The 22,913-nt window shown below is 47.2% G+C and overlaps 1 protein-coding gene across 1 annotated transcript in view; it reads right to left on the reverse strand.

Moving 5' to 3' along the window:
* HSPA4L (heat shock protein family A (Hsp70) member 4 like) overlaps nucleotides 1-22,913 on the reverse strand; it is a 2,148,355-nt gene that overhangs the window by 130,054 nt on the left and 1,995,388 nt on the right. The gene's annotated exons all lie outside the window — the stretch shown is intronic.

Raw genomic sequence — 22,913 nt, forward strand, 5'->3', positions numbered from 1 at the left:
ATAAAGAAGACCGGGAGGCCAAGCATGCACCAGAGCGTCTCTCGGGGGTTCCCCGGAGGGGGAAATGAGAGCGAAGTAGTCGTAACATTTTGTGTTCGAGGGAGAGGCAAAGAGATCGCAACAGGGTTGACCCCATTTGGCGAAAATCCGATTTGCTATCTCGGGATTCAGAGACCACTCGTATGGTAACAGGATGGTGGGACTTAGTTTGTCCGCTAGGATGTTGGACCGTCCCGGAATTTGCATTGCTATGAGAAAGCGGTTGGTGGAGATCGCCCATTCCCACATCCTCATGGCCTCTCGGCAGAGTGGGTAAGACCTGGTTCCCCCCTGTTTGTTGATGTACCAGACAACTGGCATATTGTCCATCTGAATTCACAATCGTTCCTACAGGAAGAAGGTCCTGAAGTGCTTGCAACGCTAACAGCACTGCCGTCATCTCTAGGACGTTGATATGCAGTGAGGTCTCTGTGAGGTCCCACGTGCCTTGGACTGTCCTGCCCGAACAATGCTCCCCCCACCCGAGGCGGGAGGCATCCGTGGTCACCGTGGCTAGTGGAGGGGTCATAGAAAAGGGGCGTCCTTGCTGGAGGTCCAAGGATTGGAGCCACCATAGGAGGGCCCTCTTGCAAGCCCTGCTGAGTGGAATGGGATGGCTCAGAGGATAGTGAAGAAATTAGAAGTTATGTACTCACCATAACGTTCCATCTGAGTAGGTGTATTCATTTGTCTGCAACCTGTGGGTTATGGATCCGATATCGGATCCGAACCGGCATGGTTTACCAGCTATGGATCCGAGCTCTCAGCTCCTCCCCTCACCCATAATGCCCTGCTCTCCCTACATGACCTCAGATCGAGTTTGCCAACAGCATGAACACCCTGAAAAGGGTAACACATCATATGCAGGAAACTGAAAAGGCCAGGGGGATAGGAGGGCGGGATGGTGCAGACAAATGAATACACCTACTCAGATGGAACGTTATGGTGAGTACATAACTTCTAAATCTGAAGTAGGAGATTCATTTGTCTGCAACCTGTGGGACAGAGTCCCCGGCTACCTGAGTCTTGGGCGGCCATCATGGAAGGATATTCCGGAGCACCGCGGAGCCAAAGGATGCTCTACCCCTAGATGTAAGATCCAACTTGTAGTGGGAAATAAAGGTATGAGATGAAGCCCAAGTGGCTGCTGCACAAATATCATCTAGAGGAATCCTAGCCTTAAAGGCTGCCGAGGTAGAGACTGACCGGGTTGAATGGGCATGTACACCCTCCGGTGCAGGCCTTCCCGAAGCTTGATAAGCCAATAAGATACATTGTGAAATCCAGAGAGATAATGAGACTTTAGAAATCGTCTTGCCCAAATTAAATTTAGCAAAGGAAATGAACAACTGGTCGGATTGCCTATGACCAGCCGTCCTGTTTAGATAAAATCTAAGTTGCCTGTGAACATCTAAGGAATGAAGCTTGTATTCACCCTTGTTTTGATATTTAGGGAAGAAAACAGGGAGGTTAATGGATTGATTAATGTTTGCTTCAGAAGCTACCTTAGGAAGAAAGGACGGGTTGGTCCTGAGGTAAACACGGTCCGGATGAAAGACCAAGTAAGGAGGTTTAGCTGATAATGCTTGAAGCTCTGAGACTCTCTTGGCCGAAGTAATGGCTACTAAAAAGGCGGTCTTTAAAGATAAGAATTTCAGATCTACCGTAGCCGCCAGTTTGAGGGGGGGGGGGAGGGGGCGGTCAAGGCCTGGAGGACTAAAGAAAGGTCCCAAGGAGGAACCACTTGCTTTATAGGGGGCCTGAGAAGGAAAGTACCTTTAAGGAAAATTTGGCAGACATCAGTGGACTGGAGTCATGACCAATATGATAATGAGAAATTGCCGCAAGTTGTACTTTGACCGTGGAACTGCTAGCACCATCATTAAAAAGAGTGGTTAAGAAGTCAAGCACCAAAGAGAGAGGAACTGTGAAGGGGTTTAGGCCTTGCCGCTCCGCCAACAAGGAGAACCGTTTCCACTTACTGCGGTAGACTTTCCTAGTGGATGGCTTATGAGCTGCCACCAGGATGGCCTTAACAGGGGACGAAATACCGGGAGTCCTGATCAGGAGTGGAACTGGAGCAGCCAAGCGGTCAGCTTCAGGTTGTCCAGATTCGGAGGAGATTAGTGGGATGGATGAGATATCAGATCCGGAATGGGATCTAGAATCCAAGGAGGATTCACTGAGTGAGACCTTAGGAAAGGGAACCAGATCTGTCGAGGCCAAAATGGAGCAAAGAGAATCATTCTGCACCCCAACCGAGAGGCTTTCTGAAGAACTTGGAGCATCAGAGGCAAGGGGGGATAAGCATAAAGAAGACCGGGTGGCCAAGCATGCACCAGAGAGTCTCTTGGGGCACCTCCGGGAGGAGGTATCAGAGCGAAAAAACTGTCGCACTTGGTGTTTGAGGGAGACGCAAAAAGATCGCAACAAGGAGTTCCCCACTGTGTGAAGATGCGTTCCGCTACCTGAGTATTGAGAGACCACTCGTAGGGGGTGAGAATGGTGCGACTGAGTTTGTCTGCCAGGATGTTGGACCGACCCGGAATATGCGTTGCTATGAGAAAGCGGCTGGTGGAGATTGCCCATTCCCACACTCTCATGGCTTCTCGACAAAGAGGGTAAGACCTGGTTCCTCCCTGTTTGTTGATATACCAGACAACAGACATGTTGTCCAATTGAATCGCAATTGTTCCCAAGGGAAGAAAGGCCTGAAGTGCTAGCAACGCTAAGAGCACTGCTCTCATCTCTAGAACATTGATATGCAGTGAGGTCTCTGAATCGTCCCACGTGCTTTGGACTGTCCGGCCTGCAAAATGCCCCCCCCCCACCCGAGGCGGGAGGCGTCCGTGGTCACCGTGGCGAGAGGGGGAGAGGCACAAAAGGGGCGGCCTCCGTGGAGATCTGGAGAGTGTAGCCACCACAGGAGGGACCGCCTGCAAGCCTTGCTGATCGCAATGGGATGATGCATAGGAAGAGCAAGATACGACCACTGAACTAGGAGTGTCCATTGAAGGATACGCATATTGAACCTGGCGAGAGGAAGAAGCGCTATCGCTGCCACCATGGACCCTAGGGCCCTCAGGACCAACTCCGGAACTGAGCTTGAGTGGAGAATGGCCCGCACCTGGAGCTGTAGGTTTTGAACTCTGTCCGCAGTGAGGAAGGCTCTCAATCTCCTCGTGTCTAACCTGGCACCTATAAAATCTATTAACTGCGTGGGTGCTAGGTTGGATTTTTTTGTGTTTATCGTGATGCCCAGGCGGGGAGCAAGATGGAGAAAGGAGTCTCGCGCCAAGAGAAGTAGATGCCTTGTTGGGGCGGTGAGAAGCCAGTCGTCCAGGTAGGGAAAGACCTGCACCCCCTGAAGCCTCAGGTGGGCCGCTACCACTGCTAATACTTTGGTGAACACCCTGGGGGCTGTGGTGAGACCAAAGGGAAGGACCCGAATTGGTAGTGACTGGCTCCCAGCCGGAAGCGGAGAAACCTCCTGGAGCGCCTGTCCATTAGTATATGGTAGTATGCATCCTTGAGGTCTATGGAGTGGTTTTCTCCCAGAAGGGGGAGAATAGACTGCAATGTAACCATTCGGAATTTCTCCTTGGGAACTGCCAGGTTCAAGAGAGAAAGGTCTAAAATTGGTCTTAGATCCCCCGTCTTTTTTGGCACTAAAAAGAACCTGGAGTAGAAGCCTAATCCGATCTGGTCTGGGGGGACGGGCTGGATGGCTCTTTTCTTTAGCAGATGGCCAATTTCTGCCAAAGCGGCCTCCCACTGACCGGGTGGAACATCGAGGAGGGACTTTAATTTTGGCAAGTGACGAAAAGGGATACAGTATCCTCTGGATATGATCTGGAGGACCCAGCGGTCTGATGTTATGGACTCCCATGCCGCTAGGTGCTCCCCGACTGCCTCCAGAGTGGAGCAGCCGGGCAACCCTTCAGGGCTGCTCGTTCAGAGAAGGGTTCTCTGGACCCGAAGTTCCTGGGAGCCCCTCTGCCCCTAGGGCGGCGTCCTCCCTGTCCTCCTCTGCCACGGAAGGACTGGTTGTCCGGAGCAGGCTGGGATTGCTGCGACTTCCGGAACCACATCTTCTTCTGACCCTTTTGGTTCCTAGAATAGGGCCTCTGGGGTACAGAGAAGCGGATTCCGATGGTAGACAGCGTCTTCCCGTCCTTCTCGCTCTGGGTCAAAGTGTCACGAACAGTTTTGCCAAAGAGGGCAGAACCATCGAAAATGACGCCTTGAAGGGCTCCGAGAAATCGCAATGACGGAGCCAGGCCTGACATCTGGTAACTAGGCCTGCCCCTGTGGCTCTAGCGGCACCTTCCGTAGCATGGGACAGTAGCCGCATAGAGGTATTAGTGACGGACCTGAGAGTGGCCATACGGGTGGAGTGCAGCACTTTGTCCTCCTCCGACATGGACTCTGGGGGGGGATGCAGCGTATTCTTTTATAAGATCGCGCTGCATCCTAATCACATGTGCCAGGTAGTTCAGCGCCCTCAATGAGAAGGTCGCTGAACTAAACATCCGCTTCCCCAAGCGGTCCATCATCCGAGACTCCTTGCTCGGGGGATGGACTGAGGGACTCTCCTGAGAAAGTTCCCTCTTGGTGGCAGCCGCCGTCAACATGGCATCAACCGGAGGCCCCTTACTCCAATGGGCACGGTCAGCCGGGGGACTGAGAATACGGTCGGGCCTTTTTGGGATTGGCTCCACGGTGTCCGGTTCCTTCCACGCCCTGGTGGTAATGAGGTCCACCAGGGGGTCGGCAGGAGGGGACACCCAAGAGGTAGACGGGCCCGCTTCAAATGCCTCCAAGAACACGGACTCGTCCGAGGAAGACTTGGGGGCAGACCACCCCCCCCTTATGCGGAGCATTTCCATGATGTCTCCAAATGAGACATCCTCAGGGGGTGATCTTGGGGTGCCTTCCCCTTCCTCCAAGTCCGTGCCTTCTGTGAGAGACTCGGGGGAGTCAATGTGCCTCCTTTTGCACGTATGTTTGCGGGGAACATCCTCCGGGGGGCTGTCAGAGGACTCCTGAAACAGTGACCTGTTCCAAGGGAACAGCTTGCGGCAAAGGAGCGGGCTGTCCCAAGGGCCGGATGGTGGAAGCCTGACCCAGTGCAGATGGAGCGCGGGATGGAGCCGAAGCAAGTGCCGGGGGTCCAGAGACCCTCAACAGGGCCCTCTCCACTACATCAAAAGCCGAAGGGGAGCCGACCTCGACCAATGGATCTGACAATCGGCTCCCCCTCGGATCCGAGGAGTGGATCGGAGCTGGCGCCGAAGCGCTCGGATCCGAAGGGACAGTGCGCTCCGACACAGACGGCGCCGGAGGAGCTCGGATCCAGGCTCCGAGAGGTCGGATCCGAAGCACTCGAGGGCAGGGTCGGATCCGAAGTACCAAGTACTATCGGCGCCGACCCACCCCCAGCTCCGAAGCTGCTCGGTTCCAACTGCTCCGAACCGGGTAGCGGGTCGGAGAAGGAGCAATTGGTTTAAAGAAAGGGTCGAGCTCCCCAGAGGGAGGCAAACACTCCCATCTGCATCTGGGCCTGGATGAACCTTCTCATCATCCGGTCCAGATCAGCGTCTGACAAGCTATAGGTCGATCTCGACGAGGCTACCGAGGTAGGCCTTGAGTGCCTCCTGGATAGCCTCGACGGAGATCAGGTCTCCTCCTCCTCAGGTCCCGGTGAAAAGCACACAGGTGACCGGCGAGGAGGAGAACCAGCAGACAAGGAGGCCGGAGGAGAAGACCACTTGGCAGGCGGGGCGAAACAGAGGTCTCGGCCGCGCTTATGGTGCTTCTCCCTCCGGTCCTCCTCTAGCTTCCCTCTCCTCCGAACCACTACAGGAGGTTGAGTCCCAGGAGGAGGAGGGGAGCGGAGAGGAGGTAACCGTCAACAGGTTCCCCAAAGGCGGAGGTGGGAGCCGAGTCCGGGGCTAAAAGGCTCGCCAAGACAAGCTTGGACCTCCGCGCCTTAAGTGCCCTGCCGTTGAACGCTGCACAAATGGAACATCCAGAAGTGAGGTGTTCAACCCCAAGGAGTGTGGCCATCAGCAGGGGAAAGCTTATGGCCACACTCTAGAGAAAACAGCTTTGGGTTGTTCAAACATCCCAAAAACTAAAAAGTTACTTAAACTAAAGGCAGGAAAGTAAAAGCAACTAAACACACACAACAGGCCCAAACACACACTACGCTACCAGCGAGGGGAGGGAAATTAAGTAAAAATAATATTAAAACACTAAATAAGTATAACTATGTAAAAGGGAATCCTAGACTTTCACTCAACTTTCACAAAAAAATTTAAATTTTAACTGTCTAAAAACTTGAAAAATTCACTTAGCTGAAGAGCTCAAGAACACTAATCTGGTCACCAGCGCGGCAAACTAGATCTGAGGTCATGTAGGGAGAGCAGGGCATTATGGGTGAGGGGAGGAGCTGAGAGCTCGGATCCATAGCTGGTAAACCATGCCAGTTTGGATCCGATATCGGATCCATAACCCACAGGTTGCAGACAAATGAATCTCCTACTTCAGATGGACCACTGCACCTGAAGGGTCCATTGTAAGACCCTCATGTTCAAACATGCCATTGGCAATAGGTTGATTGCTGCCATTGAGCCAAGAGCCCTCAGGACCAATTCCGCCGGGGGAGCTGGAGATTGCAGAATGGCTTGCACGTGTAGCCTCAAGCATTAGTAGCCGGTCTGAGGTCAAGAAAGCTAGGAGTTTGTTCGTGTCTAATCTGGCCCCTATGAAGTCTATGGTCTGAGTCGGAGTAAGAGACGACTTCTCTATGTTGATAGTGATCCCCAGTCGGGAAGCTAGACGAAGAAAGTAGTTTCTGGCTGCACAGAGTAGATGCCTTGTCGGGGCAGTCAGGAGCCAGTCGTACAGGTACGGGAAGACCAGAATTCCCTGGAGCCTCAGGTGGGCCTCTATCACTGCTAACACTTTGGTGAACACCCTGGGGGCTGTGGTGAGACCAAAGGGGAGGACCCATGACTGGCTCCTAGCCAGAAGCGGAGGAACCTCCTGGATCGCCTGTCCATCAGAATGCGGTAGTATGCATCCTTGAGGTCTATAGAGCACATCCGATCATTCTCCCGTAAAAGAGGGAGAATGGATTGAAGAGTGACCGTGCGGAACTTCTCTTTGGTTACTGACAGATTCAGGGAAGAGAGGTCGAGGATTGGTCTTAAGTCCCCCATCTTTTTTGGCACCAAGAAGAACCTGGAGTAAAACCCGGACCCGCACTGGTCTGGGGGGACGTGTTGGATGGCTCTTTTTTCCAGCAAATGTTGGATTTCCATTGCTGCGGCCTCCCTCTGATCGGGTTGGACATCGGGGAGGTATCTGGGGCTGCGTGGGTAATGAGAAAAGGGAATCTGATATCCTCTGGATATGATGCCAAGCACCCAGCGGTCTGTCGTGATGGACTCCCAAGCTGCTGGGTGCTTCGAGAAACGCCTCCAGAGTGGAGCAGTCGGACAACCCCTCAGGGGTGTTGCGTGGGTTGGTCCGAGTAGGGTTCTCTGGATCCAAAGTTCCGCGGGCCCCCTCTGCCTCTAGTGCGGCGCCCACCCTGCCCTCCTCTGCCGCGGAAGGGCTGGGAGTCCGGAGCGGGACGAGACTGTTGCGACTTCCGGAACCACATCTTCTTCTGTCCCTTTTGGTTCTTAGAGAAGGACCTCTGGGGGGCAGAGAAGCGGACTCTGACGGCCGACAATGTCTTCCCGTCCTTTTCGCTCTGGACCAAAGTATCTCGCACGGTTTTGCCGAAGAGAGCAGAACCATCAAAAGGGGCATTAGCGAAAGACACCTTAAAGGGTTCCGCGAAATCACAGTGCCGGAGCCAGGCCTGACGCCTCATAACGAGGCCCGCTCCGCTGGCTCTAGCGGCTCCTTCCGTGGCATGAGACAGTAGCTGCATAGAGGTGTTAGATATGGATCGTAGAGTGGCCATCCGGGTGGAGTGCAATTGTTTGTCCTCCGCCGACATGGACTCGGGGGGGGGTGACACAGCGTACTCTTTGATAAGGTCCCACTGCATTCGGAGCACATGTGCCATGTAGTTCAGCGACCTCACAGAGAAGGTAGCCGAACTAAACACCCGCTTCCCTAGGTGGTCCATCGACCAAGACTCCTTGCTTGGGGGATGAACCGAGGGACTCTCCTGAGCAAGTTCCCTCTTGGTGGCTGCCGCCACAAACATGGCATCTACAGGGGGGCCTTTGCTCCAGTGGGATTTGTCGGAGGGTGGGCTGAGAATCTTGTCCGGGCGCTTGGGGACTGGCTCCACAGTGGCTCCTTCCACGCCCTGGTAGTAATCATGTCTACCAGGGGGATGGCTGGAGGGGACACCTAAGAGGTAGACGGGCCTGCTTCAAACGCCTCCAGGAACACGGATTCGTCCAAGGTAGGCTTTGGGGCAGACCACCCCCCCTTATTCTGAGCATCTCCAAGATGTCACCAAATGAGACATCTTCGGGGGGTGATCTTGGGGAGCCTTCCCCTTCCTCCAAACTCGTGTCCTCAGTCAAGGACTCGGGGGAGTCCAGGTGTCTCCTTTTGCACCTTCGCTTGTGAGGAACCTCCTCGGGGGGGCTGTCCGAGGAGGTCTCACCAGCAACGTCTTGTTCCAATGGAACTACCTGGGACATCAGAGCAGGCTGTCCCTGGGGCCAGGTGATGGAAGTCAGACCCAACTGAGAAGGAGTGCAGGGTGGAGCCGTGGCAAGGGCCGGGGGCCTGGAATCCCTCGACAGAACCCTCTCCACCACGTCGAATGCCGAAGGAGAGCTGCTCTCTCTGGGATCCGAGAGCAGACCCTCCCTCGGATCCGACGGACGGATCGGAGCCGGTGCCGAAGCGATTGGATCCAACAGACCAGCATGCTCCGACCTGGACGGAGCCGAAGACATACCGAAACTACCGGATCCGAAGCTCAGCCCTCGGCTCCAAGAGCTCGGATCCGAAGAAAATGGACCCAACAGATTCGAGGGAAATGTCGGCGCCAAAGTACCCGAGACTATCAGCGCCGACACCCCCCCGACTCCAAGGCTGCCCAGCTCCGATGACTCCGAACCCGGGAAACGGGACGGAGAAGGAGCTATCGTGGCAAAGAAGGGGGTCGAGCTCCCCCCTCAAAGAGGGGGGAGGCAGGAGCACTCCCATCTGCACTTGGGCCTGGAGGAATCTCATCATCCGGTCCAAATCTGCATCGGTGAGACTTCGGGTAGATCTCGACGAGGCCACCGAGGCGGGGCGGGAGTGTCACCTCGATGACCTCGACGGAGATCGGGTCTCCTCCTCCTCAGGACCCGTTGAAAAGCACGGGGACCGGATCCGAGAAGGAGTAGACCCAGAAGTCCTGGAGGGAGAAGCCCACTTAGCCGGGGGGGGGGGGGCTCGAAGCGGAGGCCTCGGCCCGCCGCTTGTAGTGCTTCTCCTTCCTCCTTTCTTTCCTAGCCTCCCTCTCCTCCGGGCCTAAGGCGGGAGGTTGAGTCCCGCCCGGGGGGAGGGAAGCAGGAGTGGCAGCCGCCGCAGCGGGAGCCACGGGAGGACCGGAGGTAGAAGCCGAGTCCGGGGGCAGAAGACCTGCCAGAATCAGCTTAGACCTCCGGTCCTTGAATGCCCTGGGGTTGAACGCTGCACAGATGGTACAACCAGAGGACAGGTGTTCAACCCCAAGGCACATCACACACCGAGTGTGGCCATCCGCTGGGGACAGCTTATGGCCAGACTCGGTGCACTTAGAAAACACTAACTTTGGGGCCTCAGACATACTAGAAGGTAAAAACCACACACACTAGGCCCCAAACACACACACACAACCCTGACGGAACCACGAAGGAAGGGGGAGGTTAGAATATGGAACAAAATAAATTAAACTAAGATGGTTCTAAGGGATAAGGGACCTGAAAAACACAGTCACACCAAGAGTTAAGGAAAAAAAGTTAAATTTTCTCACAAAATGGACGAAAAACGCCTGGAACTCGGGATCAAACTGCTGAAGTAAACCGTGGCAAACTAGATCTGAGGTCAGTTAGGGTTGGCAGGGGATTATGGGTAGGGGGAGGAGTTTGGAGCTCGGATCTAAAGCTGCTGAAATCTGCCGGCTCGAATCCGAATCCCATAGGTTGCTGCACAAATTAAGTTAACTAAGTCAGATCAAATGTTTTAACTCTTGTAATTCCTTCCCTTTTTACTGAAGTGTTTTGAAAAGCTCTGTCACTCTAGCCCCCAAAAGGGCAGAATTGTCCAGGGGGGCATCCAGAAGTTTAGCCCTGATATCATCAGGTAGGGGTTGGAGTCCCAGCCAAGAATACCTTCTAAGCATTGAAGCAAAGGCTGCAGATCTGGCCAAAGCCTCTGCAGCATCACAGCTGCATCTGATCGAGTGCCTTGTCACTTGAGAGGACAAGGAGATGAGGCTAGACATTTGAGCCTTAGAACGCGAGTCCGGGAGATCAGCCAAAAGTTTGGAAACCTGAGTCAAAAGGGCCAGGGCATACTTAGACAAATGTGTCTAGTAATTAACCACCCTAAATGCCAAAGTGGCAGAGGTGTAAACTTTTTTGCCAATGTGCACCATGGACTTACTGTCCAAATCAGTGGAAAGGACAGAAGTGGAGGGAAGTAATCTGGAGGGTTTGTCTGCAGAGACTGAAACAGTGCCAGGGTCTGCAACAGGGCATTTAATCAGGAATTTGGCCCATTCTGGGACGTTATAAAACCTGCCGGGCCTTCTAGGGCCAGGTGGCTGGGATTCAGGTTTTTGAGAGGCTGGATTGAAGGCATTCAAAAAGGCTGGTAAGACAAGAGGGATGGCAGAAGGTGAAGGGGTGTACATTTGCAAGAGTTCATAATACCACTTTTGAACCTTGGACATCTCAGAGGAATCCCATGTAAAAACTCTCTCATTTTAGAGACAGTTTCACCAAAGGTCAGGTCCTTTCCTGAGGAGTCTGCCTCAGCAGAGTCCTCCTCTGGGGAGGCAGACCCAAGAGGGGAAGGCATATGATAGGCATAGGAAAAAGAGTCCTCTGAAGAGGAATCTGGAGTCCTCAACTTCAAAAAGAACAGTGTCTTCAGTCTGGGGCCTAGGACTGAAAACTGCAGGGGCAGCCAGAGAGGAAGCAGGCAAAGAAGGCTTAACGGCCATGAAGGCATTAATTAAGCTTTGAGAGAAAGCTTGCCAATCAGGCAGGCTTTCTGAAGGAGGAGACACATGTTTTGTCTTTTGTTTCCTTTTCAAGGATGAGGTAGGCCTGGAGGGCGTAGGGCCTAGGGCCTAAGGAGGACCTAGGTTCAACCTGTTCTAAAGCAGTGGAAGGACCGGTCTGGACATCTGTTATGAGCCAAGGTTCCCCCTCATAGTTGGTGTCCGATGTCTGCAAAACCTCCACAGATTTGCTTTCAGACCTAGGTTCTGCCGCCTCCCGAACAGTACCCACTATACTTAACTTGGCTGGTTCTGTACGTTCCTCCAGGCTAACATCGACCACAGGGGGAATGTCAGGTGGGGGAGGTGCAGCAGTAGATTCAGACCTGGAAACTTTGGCCTTCTTTTTTGGTGGCTCAACGGTCTGACCAGATAGCCCTTCCACTGCCAGAGCTAGGCATTTAAGACGCTGGTTTTGTACGTAGATGTTTAGGGAGTGCAGATGGCTGCAAAGAGTCTTAGGAACAAAGGCCTGACAAATCCTGCAGGTTTTATGGTCATGGTAGGGCCCTAGGCAGAAAAGGCAGAGGTCATGGGAGTCTTTATGGGGGATCTGACGTCCGCACCTACACTTTCCTTTCCTGGATGACATGAACCTAAGCAGGCATTTAGTGACCAAAAAGAGAAAAAGAAGAAAATGGCCCCAGTGGTGAACTTATCTTAAATTCAAAGATCTTTTTTTTTTACTCAAATAATTTTTATTTCATTTATGAAGAAAAACAGTAATTTAAATTACAATTCAACAATAATGAGTAGTATAATAACATTATTTACAATATTTACAAGTGGCCCAATAAGAAAAGAAAAAAGAAAAAAGGACATTCAGTAGATGAAAAGAGAAAAAACAATTTTCACAATCCAACAAAATTCTATGTCTCTTTGATCTCATATGGTAGAGACTGTATCCATTTGTGTCATTTTAATAAGTGAAAGTATTTTGTTCCAAGGGTTATTTGTCCAGCTTCTGGGAAAAAATCTGTCTTCCTTGACTTTTATCTCCTTCTGTGCAGTCTCTTTTAATAAGGACAAAAAGTGTTCAAAGCAGGGAAATGTAGTGGATTTCCATTTCCTTGTGATACACTTTCTAGCTACAGCCAAAATAGCCCACAAAAGATATTGATCTTTTTTATTCATTGTCACTATTTCATTAACATTCAGAAAAACTAGAGACTTTGTCAAGACAAATGAATCAGTAAAAATGGCTTGGAGAAATTTACTAATTTCATCCCAATATTTTTTGATGCAGTCATAAAAAATATGTAACCAATCTTCTTCACAACTTAAAGAACATCTCCAACAAATAACATTTTGTGTAGAATTGAATTTAGCTATTTTGCTGGGAGTGTAGAAGGTTCTATGCAGAAATTTCCAAGTAAAAATTCTCCAGGTTTGAATATTAGAAGTTAGTTTGATGGAATATAATAAGTTATTTTTACAATCACTTGAAAGATTTTTTGATAAACCTTTAGTTATAAAATTCCAAAAGTTCTGGTCAGTTTTAATCATATAGACTATTAGAATTGTATATAATTTAGAAATTGAATTTGACCAGTTATAATTGTTATAGATCGATTCATATACATAGTTTATGAATTTTGGTTTAGATTTAAAGGATGCATCATTAATATTTCTGCATAGATCTTTAGAATAAAGTAAAATACTTTGGAGATTTATCCAATCTACATTTGTTATATCGAATTCATTTATAACTTGATGACTACTTAATACGTTGTGGTTGTTTATACATTGGAGACAGCATATAAAGTTTTTAGATTCCCAATTAATAAGTGTGCTTTCATGAATTTTATTTGTAAATTTTTTTGAGATATTAAATGGAATTAGCAGTTCAAACCATAGTTTTATGTCAACATTGGAGTTTATGAAAGATCTAAATAAGTTGTAGATATAATTTAAGTAATTTAGATTGGTGGGTTTTGAAGTATTATTTTGAAAATTAACACATATGTGCCAAAGCATATTCTTGTGATTATTCAGTGGTAATTATTTTAATTTGTTTTCATTTAAGAAAATAACCATATGCAAATTTTTCCAGGCAGAGGAGAAGTTTGGATTTATCCAGTTCAAAACTATTTTAAAGATAGAGGCTTTGATGTATGTCTCTAGATCTGGAAAATTAATTCCTCCTAATTTCCATGGCCTAATATGATGAAAAAAAGCAATTCTATTATTTTTTTGGAAACCAAAGAAAATTTAAAAGAATTTTATTTATTTCTTTTAGAATTTTTTTATTTGGAATTATGGGTATAGCTTGGACTATATAATTTATTTTTGGAAGTAATATCATTTTTATTAACTGTAGTCTATCATCGAATTTTAAATTTAATTTATTCCAATTTTCTGTATGAGTTCTTGTACAGTTTAAAATTTTATTATAATTTAGAGTCAGGGTAGTGTTAATTTTATCAGCTATAATAATTCCTAAATATTCTAAAGAAGAGACTCTTTCACCAAGTATATGACATTTGCTTAAGTGGAAGTCCCCATTTCTGTTTAGTAGGATATACTTTGACTTAGATTTATTAAAACAAAGACCAGAATTGAGAAAAAAAAATTCCCAATTGTATTTCTAAGTCCTGTATGGATTCTTTATTTGCAGATAAAGTGAGTAATATATCATCAGTGAATAACATAATCTTAGAATTAAACTGATTATATATATTTAATCCCTTAATTTTTGAATCTCTATGTATTGTTGTCGCAAATAGTTCTATTGATAGGGCAAATAGAATGGGAGACATAGGGTAACCTTGTTTAGTACCCTTAGTTATTTTGAGGGCTTCTGATGTGAACGGACCCAACTTTACATAGGCCAAATTATCTTTGTATATATTCTTTATCAAATTAATAAAATTTAAAGGAAACTCAAAACGTTCTAAGATTTTAAATAAATAATCTCAATTCACTGAATCAAAAGCTTTTTCTATATCCAATGTTATTATGAGAGCTTCTAGATTATCCCTATTCAATATATCAATAAGAGTTAGAATTATTTGTATATTGTCATAAGTATGCCTACTATAAATTAAACCTGTTTGGTCTTAAATTCAAAGATCTGATGGCAGAAAGAGCTGATGGTCGACTGATGGCAGAGAGGTTCTGAGGAAAGGTACATGTAGACATCACTGTTATGGCCCATGCACTCTATGGCTAATGTCATACATCCCACTTACCTTTTAGTGACTAAAGCATTTGTATACTGGCCGGACGTTCTGGTAGCTAAGGACAGGATAACCCAATGGTGATGAGTATTGCAACATGGGAGTAGAAGGACATCTAGTTTTGCAGAAGCTCATTTCTTCCTGATTAACAGTCTTACATAATGGCGAAGGTCGTCTACTCTGTCTTGTGGAAGTTTTGCTATTATTGTAGTTGGGTTTATCTCTGCTTCTATGAAGACCAAACTCTGGCATGGTTCTAGAGAAGATTTTTCATAATTTATGGTAACACTTAGGGAGGAACAGAGTTGTAGAGTATAGTCTCTGTCTTGTAACAGAAGATGCCAGATCGGGGCGGTTATGAGCCAGTCATCCAGATACGGAACCATTCAGAATCCTCGGCGTCTCAGGTGAGCTGCCACTACTGCCATGCATTTGGTGAACACTCTGGGGGCTGTAGTGAGCCAAAGGGCAAAGCTCGAAACTGTAAGTGGCTGGCTCCTAGCCTGAAGTACAAGTGCCTTCTGGACTGCCTTTCTATTTGTATGTAGTAGTACGCATTCTGAATGTCTATAGAGCACATCCAATTATCTTTTTTCAGAAATGGAATTATCGACTGCAGTGTCACCATCCGGAACTTGGTCTTTTTCACAGATATGTTCAGATTGCTGAGATCCAAGATGTGTCTCTAGTCCCCTGTCTTCTTTGGAACTAAAAAGAATCTTGAGTAAGTTGCGGATAGTCTTTGGTCTGCGGGGACTTCTTGCATGACTCTTTTTGTGAGCAACGTTTGAATTTCTAATGTTGCTTGTTCCTTCTGACTGGGTGGAATGTCCATTACTGATTTGTTTGCAGGTGTGGGAAGAAGACGGGAATAATATATCCTCTGGATATTATGTCTTGCACCCATTTGTCATTTGTAATCTTCTGCCAGGTTTCGCTGTGCAGAGACAATCGCCCCTGACTGCCTCCAGAGGTGAGCAATCGGGCACCCCTTCAAGAGTGTTGAAAAGGCCAACCAAAGAAAGATTCTCTGGAGCCCTGGTTTTCTGGGCCTCCCCTGCTGCAAGGGCGGCATCTTCCATTATTGTGCCCCTCTCTCCCTCTAGGGGAAATTTCACCCTGTGTGTCCTGGAAAGACCTTTGTGATATTCAGAACCATATCTTCCCACTACCTCTCTGACCTTTGGGAAAGGGTCTGGTAGGTATGGAAATACGTACTCCAAAGGCAGACAAGGTCTTGCCTTCCCTGGTAAGCATCTTTTTTACCTTAGGCCCAAAAAGAGAAGAGCCATCAAAAGGGACATTAATGAAGGAAGACTTGAAGGGCTCCAGGAAATAGTAAAAGCGCATCCAAGCCTGCCTCCCGAGAGAGATACCTGAACCAGCAGCCCTACTTGTTCCATCTGTTGCATAAGATATGAGTCTCATGGAAGAGTTTACAACTGAATTGATGGTGGCGAGGTGAGCAGTGACTTTATCTGCCGCCGCGTCAGCTACAGCTCCTTGGAGGGAGTCTGAAAGTTCCTTCAACAGATCTCTCTGTAATCTGGTAAAATGGGAGCCGAACTCACACACACTGAAGCCCCCAATGGCAAGGTCGGATGTGGAGAGATCTGTACCGACTCAGCAGACGTGATTGGGGAGTGTCGGCTCCTAGAAAGTTTCTTGCTTGGGGCAGACACTGGATTCGAAGAACCTATTGGTCCAGTATCCGATACAGACACAAGTTGGAAGTCGGAAGCTTCCAGCTCAGAAACCAGGGGAAGGATCGGAGGAGGAGCAGGCACCGAAGGGGAGGACTGTGTCTGATCCGATTCCTTTGGATTTGGATCCAATAACAACTCAGCCAAGGCCGGTGTCTTTAGCAGCTTCTGCACTACCCTATCCACATCTTTGTTGGGAAAACTCCTGGTAGACCGAGTAGAAAGGGTTGGAGACCTTGACTTTGTCAAAAAGGGAGATGAGAGCCAAGATGGTATTGGGTTTCAATGAAGACGAATGGCTCCAATATCTAAATTCTGTGGGTGCTGAAGAGATCGAAGACATGGGTTCTAGCTGCTCCAATGAACTCTTGGATCCAGCAACGACTGTCTGCTCCGAGGGTTCTGCTGGAGCAAACAGTCCAGGAGCTTCTTGCTTTGGCACTGAGGAAGACTTCGGAAGCACATTTTTGAGATTTTTCAGATTTGTCAAGCTTGGTGGTGGACTCCAGTGAGATGGCCTCAGAGAAAGGAGTTTTCAGCAGTCCCTTCAAAATAAGTTTATTTTTGATCTCCATAACAGCCTTTTGATTAAAACCATGGCATGTGGAGCAAGACTCTCGGAGGTGAACAGGCCCCAAGCAATGCACACACAAACTGTGTGAATTACTAAGGGGCATCTTTTTTCCACACTGTGTTTCTTGAAACCAAGAGGTTTCCCTTCTTGCTTTTGAGACATTCTTAACAACTAACAGAATTAACACACAGAGAAAAGGGCACACTAGAAAAGTCCTCTAATTTAAACAGATAGAGAAAGATATACTTTAAAAGGTAAACATAGTAAGACACTCATTAAAAAAAAAAAAAAAATCGTCCTCTAATTAAAACAATTAAAACAGATGAAAAAAAGAGGAAAGGATTAGGAAACAGAGGGAAAAAACGTCCTGTAACTTAAACGGCTGCTAAAAGGAAAGTAAAGGAGCCAACACTCACTCTATAGTAACAAAAACTGGGTAAGGAAACACATTCATAAGTATATTAAACTATATAAAACTATAATAAACTAGTTAAGCTATAATAAACTGTCTAATAACACAAAGATAAATTTTGAAAAGTAAAGCACTTGGCCCAGAGCTTGTTTCAGAGCCTCCTTTGCAGAGCAGCAAATGAGATCTGGGGAGGTTAGGGACTTGCATTATGGGTAAGGAAGAATACCCATGAGCTTTGCTGAAGGCCTTGAGCTTTTGAAATGGCTAAGACAGATCCAATGGATTGGATCCGACCCACCAGTGAAAATAAAGGTGAGAATGACATCACATCACCAGTTAACCTACTGCGTCTTTGGAATGTGGGAGAAAACTGGATCAGACAGATAAAAATCACAAAGGCACAGAAAAGATATGCTGACTTCTATAGAGAAAGCATCCCAGCAATGATCCGAAGCACAGAACGTCTTGTAGTGAGAAGGGAATGCTACTTACTATGCCACAGTGCTGTTGCAGAATCCTACTTGCATTTAAATATCCCAAAAAATAACTTACGTCCTTATCTAATTTGCAATGAGTGACAAAAGTATGAGGAGTAGCCCATGTTGCAGCTGCACATATTTCTTCCTATGGAGGCCTTGGAATGAAAGACTGCTGAAGTGGAAACAAATCTAGTGGAATGCTTTCTAGGTAGTCTGAGTTTATTCCGGCTGTAGACAAAGGTAATACAATCTCTAAACCATCTTGATAAGAGAACTTTTGATACCGGTTTACCCAATCTGGGATCTGAAAAGGATACATAACTGGTCTGATTATCTAGAAGATTTTGTTCTATCCAGGTAAAAATGTAATGGTCTACGGACGTCTGGCAGGTGTATGCAGTGTTCACCTTTGTTTGAAAAATTTGGAAAGAAGACTGGCAAGTCTATGGACTGGTTAATATTAAATTCTAACCACTTTAGGGAGAAAGGTCATGTTGGTTCTTAATGACACTCTCTCCTTCTGAAAAATGATGTAAGGATGCTTTACACATAAAGCTTGTAATTCAGAAATTCTCCTAGCCGATGTGATAGCTACTAGGAAAAGGGTTTCCAAGACAAAACCATGAGGTCACAAGCAGCTGCTGGCTCAAATGGCTGTCGAACTAGGCTTTCTAAGACTAAGGTGAAATCCCATGGCACTACCGGGTCTCTGAATGGGAGATTATAAATGTAAGGCGCCTTTAAGAAAAATTTTGCACAAATATTGAGACACTGGGGAATGTTCATCAAGTCTGTCATGAAAATTGGAAATAGCATGAACTTTAATTGTGGAAGTAGAGGTTCCTAAATCAAATAAGACTGCTAAATATTCTAGGACCTTATCCACTGGTGCTGAGAATGGATCTACAGTAGATATAAAAAGTGCACACACCCCTGGTAAAATGCCAGGTTTTTGTGATATAAAACATGAGACCACAATAAATCATTTCAAAACTTTTCCCACATTTAATATCACCTTTAACCTGTACAATTCACTTGAAAAACAAACAAATCTGTTAGGGGAAAAATATAAAAAATAAAAAATGTACAATAAGCTAGATGCAAAGTGTGCACACCCTTAAATTAATACTTTGTTTAAGCACCTTTTGATTTAATTACAGCATTTACTCTTCTTGGGTACACACCTGCCGTAAATTAAAGAGACTCTGATTAACCCCAAATAAAGTTCAGCTGTCCTAGTAGGATTTTCCTGACATTTACTCAGTTGCCTGCTACTGCAAAAGCCATGCTTTACAGAGAGCTTACAAAGCATCAAACGGATCCCACTGTTGAAAGGTATCAGTCAGGAAAAGGGTAGAAAAAAATTTCCACAGCATTCGATATACCATGGAACACAGTGAAGACAGTCATCAAAAAGTGGAGAAAATATGGGACAACAGTGACATTGCAAAGAACTGGATGTTCCTCCAAAACTGATGAAAAGACAAGACGAAAACTGGTCAGGGAAGCTGCCAAGAGACCTACAGCAACACTGAAGGAGCTGCGGGAATTTCTGGCCTGTACTACATGTGACAACAATCTCCCGTATTCTCCATGTGTCTGGGCTATGGGGCAGGGTTGCAAGACGGAAGCCTTTTCTTACACAGAAAAACATCCAGGCCCAGCTAAAATTTGCAAAACAATAGATCAAGTCTCCCAAAAGCATGTGGGAAAATGTGTTATGGTCTGATGAGACCACGGTTGAACTTTCTGGCTACAATTCTAAAAGGTATGTTTGGCGCAAAAACAACACTTCGCACCACCAAAAGAACATCCCCACGGTGAAGCATGGTGGTGTCAGTACCATGTTTTGGGGTCGATGCTCTTCAGCTGGAACTGAGGCTTAATTCAAGGTGGAGGGAATTATGAACAGTTCCAAATACCTGTCACTTTTGGCCCAAAACCTTCAGGTGTCTGCTAGAAAGTTGAAGATGAAGAGGAATTTTACCTTTCAACATGAAAATGACCCCAAGCATACCTCCAAATCAACAAAAGTATGGCTTCACCAGAAAAAAAAAGAAGTTATGTCTTACCATAATGTTCCATCTGAGTTGTTGATCTTCTTCCAGTCATCACTGATGGGTTCGGTTCCGAGCCCTCAGAACATGCTCGACAAGCCACGATGTTTCGCTAGGGACGGCTTGCACCTGTCACCCCTGGGCTTTTGGATATTGGCAAAGGCTCTTGCTACCCCCATAGTGCCTTTTTTAGGCAAGGCTCAAAAGACAAACCCACCTCCATAGGTATCACAAGGGATAAGAAACTAAGAGTAATGCTACTCAACGCCAGAAGTCTAAACCTCAAGATGCATGCACCGAAACTCTCCTTAGCATGGAGAACATCGATATCTGTGCAGTAACAGAAACCTGGTTCAAGGCTTCGAGCACCCCAGCACTACCAGGTTATACCTCATACCATGCTTTTCGGCCCCAAAACTTGGACCGCACCACAAACAGAGGGGGAGTATCAATATTCTTCAAAGATACCCACACCTCCAGGTTGGTGGCACAGCATGAAGCATCAGAGACTATCCATGTGCAACTAACAGTGGGTAAAACTGCCTTCCAGTTTATAGCCTGCTACAGACCACCCTCCCAAACCCAGGAACCCCACTTGGCCTTCCTGAGAACACTGGAAAACATGAAGGTCTCTCCAAACACCATTATATTGGGCGACTTCAACTACCCAAACATAGACTGGGAGCATTACTCTAGCTCCAACACCCTAGCCCAAAGGTTCCTAGAATTTATAAACTCAAATGCTATGGAACAACTTGTTACCACTCCCACAAGAGGGGAAAACATATTGGACCTGATCATCACCAACATGGGGACTCTATGCTCCAGACCAGAAGTGTATCCCTCACTGGTAAGATCAGACCATAAACTAATCTCACTGGATATTCACATCCCGACCCCACCCCTGTCCAGAAAACCACAGTGAAAAACTTCTCTAAAGCAAATTTCACACTCCTCAAAACCAAGGTGGAATCCTTCAAAGCCCCGGCCTGTGGAAAATACGGCCCAGACCACAGAATCCTTTATAAACGCATTCTATGAACACCTTCAGGAATGCATGGATCATGCAATCCCAAATAAAACCAAGACCCAATCCTCCAAAGGCAGACGTCCTGTCTGGTGGACCCCAGCCATAAACAAACTATACAATAGAAGGAGGAAGCTACTACATGATAGAGCAAAATCCCAAAAAGGGAAGGCATCTCTGATCAGTATTAGCAAAAAACTATTGGCACTCATAAAATCGTCTAAGGCCAGCTTCGAGAGAAAAATTGCACAGGACACTAAGGATAATATCACAAGGCTTTCTTTAGTTATGTTAGGAACCTGGGTGGGAATTCCCAGATATGCTCAGAATTAGTCCAAAATGACAAAAAATACACCAAACCCACAGACATTGCCAACATCCTAGCTGACAGGTTCAGCGCAAACTTCTCCCCCCTCCCACCAAAAGGGCAAATATCTATCCCAGCAGAGTGCTGCCCCCTGACATCTCAGATGCTCAGGTAAGAGCCGCCCTCTCCAAAGCAAAAAACACAGCATCAATGGGACCAGACAGTGTCCCGGCTGCATCCTACATGAACTCCAAGAAGAGCTAAACCCAAACATAAAATTACTGTTCAATCTCAGCCTTACTACAGGATATGTACCCAAAGAGTGGGGTACAGCAACAGTGGTCCCTCTCCACAAAGGTGGTGCCTCAACGGATCCTGGAAACTATCGCCCCATAAGCCTGACTAGCTTGGTCTGCAAAGCTATGGAAAGGATCATCATGGACCTCATAAATAAAGATATTGGGGACCTACACACACTGGATCCTACCCAGTTCGGCTTTGTTAAGGGCAGATCCTGCCTCTTAAACCTGGTCGATTTCTTTGAAACAGTCACCAAGGACAATGACGAGGGGAAGGTGGTCCACACAGCCTACCTGGACCTCGCAAAAGCCTTCGATACAATACCCCACTCGGGCATTATAGATAAGCTCACCAGCTTAAATATAAACCCCTATGTCACTAGATGGGCTGCAAACTGGCTCAAGGACAGAACCCACATGGTTAGAATTGCTGGAGCCATGTCAGACTCCAAACCAGTTACAAGTGGCATCCCACAAGGCTCAGTCCTGGGACCTCTCTTGTTGGTATATATTTCTCGGAGGTACAGGCCAACATGGAAGGACTGTGGCTGACCAAGTTCGCAGATGACTGCAAACTGGGTGCCATAATCGACTCTCCAGCCGACACAAGCATCCTCCAAAAGGGCCTCATAGAAATAGACAACTGGTGCCAGAGCCATGGCCTCAAGCTAAACGCCAAAAAGTGTATAGTCATCCCCTTTGGCAAAAACAAAGTGCCCACAAATTACCACATAGGTGGTAATCCATTAAGTACAGAAGAAGTAATTAGGGACCTGGGGACCCAAGCTGACAGCAATCTCTCATTTGACAACCACGTGGCCAAAGTGGTTAGAAAAACATTTTATATAGCCCACCTAATCATGAAGGGATTCACATCTAGATCAAAGGAGGTCATCGTGCCTCTTTACTCATCCCTCATCAGGCCTATAATTGAGTACAATGCTCCTTTTGGGATGTACCTTACTAAACACCTGCAGCAACTGGAAAGACCCCAAAAGTACGTCACCAAGAGGATCAAAGGGCTCAAACAGATGCCATATGCTGCCCGGTTAAAGAAACTCCAGCTCTACTCAGTGGCATACTGCCTGCTCAGAGGCAATCTGTGCCTGACATATAAAGCCATGTCCAACCTGGAATTAATGGACATGCTACACCTCAGAAAATCCAAATCCCATTGAGTTACGTGCTCGAGAGACTTGAACCTCAGCACTGAAATAAATAGGACATGCTGGAGGGACAGATTCATAACCCAGAGGCTCCCTTCACTCTGGAATAAAATCCCAGTCCAGGTTAGGCAGAGTCCCTCATTGACTCTCTTCAAGAGGAATCTTGATGTGTGGATAGGAGATTGTAGGTTTACCCTGGGTATCACTTCTGTGTCACTGTTAGAGAGAGGCACAGTATACTAACCTCGAAAAAGGGCATAGCAAAATTAATTTAAAATGGGTGGTGAAAGCCAAACACACTCTGGCTAGGCTTATAAATGCCCTAGGGCAGATAGCCTAGTATGAACCTATGAGTCGGCCTAATACCAAGCTCGCGTACACCAAAATCTCTCGAGCTAAGCTACTACCAACAATGTCCTTCTCCCAGTT

The sequence above is a fragment of the Protopterus annectens genome, chromosome 2.part0 (assembly GCF_019279795.1).
Source record: "Protopterus annectens isolate FY-2018-M chromosome 2.part0, PAN1.0, whole genome shotgun sequence".
NCBI lineage: Eukaryota > Metazoa > Chordata > Ceratodontiformes > Protopteridae > Protopterus > Protopterus annectens.